Raw genomic sequence first — 2,955 nt, forward strand, 5'->3', positions numbered from 1 at the left:
GTTTGTAAAAAGAAAACTTTCCAGTAATTATTTTCTTGGCACCTTCTCCATTTAATTATACCAAATAACCAAAGCCTTGTAGGTTAGATCACCAGATTTTTTTTATGTTTATACAGTAGTCACTAGGCAGCCTTCAGATTTATCTTTGTCCAGCTCAGACATGGAAACAGGCTTTCTTACAGATTGTGCTGCAGGAAATGAGCAGTGGAAGATCTCGCAGCATGATCAAGTGGCATCAGTCGAGTTGGACGCCTGCTTCGTGGGGCCCTGATTTATAACCACAGATGGAGGTGCCAGCAGAAGGAAAAATGACTGAGTGAGAGCAGGGGTAGCTGCTGTGTTTCTGCTACCTGTGCATGAAACAGCATTCCTGTTTTGGCAGCTCTCTTCTGGATGTTGAATGGAAGCACCACAAGACCATAGCTTCCACCACCCCCAGTGGTAATGCTGACGGCTAGATGATCTGAACTATCTTTTAATCAAATTATTTTCAGTCTTGGTTTTGGTGGGTTGTTTTTTGGTTTTGTTTTTGTTTTTTTTTAAATAGGCAGCTTGCTAAACATAAATAAACAAACTGATGGTGTAACTAGGAAGTGACTGCTTGCTTTTAAAGTTTAGTGCTAGAAGTCTGGACTTTACCTCAGTATTAGCACAATCACGTGAATGTCTAAATGCAAGGTGCTATATGCTAAAACATATACTATTACCTGTAGAAGCATTTAGAGCACCTTCAGAGTTAGTCTTGATAAAATATGCGTGGATCCTAATGAGTCTATGATTAAAAGGGTGAACATTCACAAGCTGACAAGTCATTGATAAAAATACTGCCTTGGCTGCTATATATCACTTGTCTGTTGAGAGGAGATTCTTCTCCTCTCCTCTAAAATCACCCAGTGGATGTCTTCTCCTACAGGTCACTTGTCAGAGGCCTTCAGAGTGGGTAAAACATCATCTTGGAGAGAAAACCCCACAGTACTGTGGTGTTTGCTACAGGATCTGCAGTCACATCATTATCTGTGGTTACTGATTGTGCTTATTTTATCTGTGCTTCATGTTACCACTCAGGCTCCCAAGACCCTCCTAGCATTTTAATCTTAATTGCATTCTTCCTTTCATTACTCATTTTCCCTTTTTATAACATGTTCTCCACATCCTCCCTTTCAGTCTCTGACTTTCAAATGTAGACAACAAGTTAAACTATATTGTCCTCCACATAATATTAGTATACCTTAGTAGAAAGCAGACATTTCTCTGGATATAATAGTGCAAATATTTGGTCCAGTGAGTCTAGTAGCATTCAGACATCCAACAAGAGAATGAGAGTTTATGTTCATAACCTTGGTTTATTCTCTCAACTGTATCCTAGACTGTGCAGAGACTACTGAGAGCATTTCCAAGTTTTGTGTATGCACTGGCTTGTCTCGAAAAAGAATTTCTCTTTTCCTGGTCTCCTGATGCAAAAAACAGATGCAAAGAGGGAAAGTGTAGAAGTTTTTTTTTTTTAAACTATTTTCTTATTACAAAAGAAGATAACACAAATCTTGTTTGCAACTAGCTAGACAGGAACACCACTGAAGAACAAACTAAAACCCAAAGCAGTGCAGGAGAGAGAGGAATGCCTCCAAACTCACAGACCCAAGGCTTTGAGGGTGTCAGCACAGCAGACCTCCGAGAGGACTGAGACGCTTGCTTTTGGTATAGGCTGTGCTCTTTTTAGGAAAAAAAAAACACTGGTGGGTTACAGAGGTGATTGCTGAGAACGGCTGCCTATTGCAATGCTGACACTCTTAATGCTGCTGTTATTTGAGGTAGTCTGCTGCCTAGAGACCCTCATCAGAAATGAGGTCAACATACCTCCTTACCTCGTAGAGAAGGGGGGAAAAGGGTGGTGGAGCCACACCATGCGTGTGGTTGTCTGTGGGCAGCCCTGGTGCGTGGTGCCGGGGGCCAGGGCTCAGCCGGGGCAGCACCACGCTGCAGTACCCGCAGCCAGGCTGCTGAAGGCTGTGCCCATCAAGTGCCAGGTTTTCTGCTGGAGCTAGGAATCATGCCAAGGTCATCTGCAATCAGCTCAACAATTCCCAAGGCAGTTTCTCCAGGACTGGTGCAGTGAGCAGGCAGCATGGAGCAGCTGCCGGGGCCTGGGACGGGGACGTGCTTGCCTGCAGCTCCTCGGTGCCAGGCTTTCATCCACTGCGTGGTTTTGGACACAATGAGTAATCAAAAGTTAATTAAATACAACATTCATGGAAAACAGGGGAGGCTTAATCCTAGGCTAAACATACTGTCCTGCCATCTCTGATTCTTTTCATTTATTTGCTGAACCTGTCCTCTCCGATTTGGTTTTTTTTTCCCTACGTCAACTGTGCAGTCAGTGACCTTACTTCTTGCATTTAATATCCTCAGCTGCTGTATCTCCTTTCTTCTCAAGCCAGATGTTGGGACGCAAGTGTTCTTATAAGGCTTCCAAGCCTTATACCTGGCTTTTAGTGTTGTAATTACTCTAAATAACAATAAGAAAATGTATTTGGTGTTCCAAGATACAAAAGCATGCCCTGGAGCAGATTTTGCACTCGAATATTGACCTGGTAAGACTGTAGGCAGGATATTGCCCTAGTTTCCAATGGGATGAAGAAAGTAAGACCTAAAGTAACAGTCAACAAACTCCTCTGTATCCAGACAAATTTTTGCATTCTACTTGTTAGCCTGAAAGATGACTTTCCAGTGATGTCTTGCATATGTGTTGGTACTAATAAAGTGTCTCAGAAAACTACTGGGTTTGAGGTACGTGCAAAGAAGTGTTTCACTTTTATACTGTTAATGTCATATACCATTAGTAGCATTGCTTCTGAAGCTAATGTCAAGATTACTGTTTACTTCAACTGATGTAGGCTAGAATGTCAAATGAGATAGCAGTAGAGAGATAAAACATAAAGTTGTACGAAATATCAGATA

Source organism: Nyctibius grandis, chromosome 6 (genome assembly GCF_013368605.1).
Source record: "Nyctibius grandis isolate bNycGra1 chromosome 6, bNycGra1.pri, whole genome shotgun sequence".
NCBI lineage: Eukaryota > Metazoa > Chordata > Aves > Nyctibiiformes > Nyctibiidae > Nyctibius > Nyctibius grandis.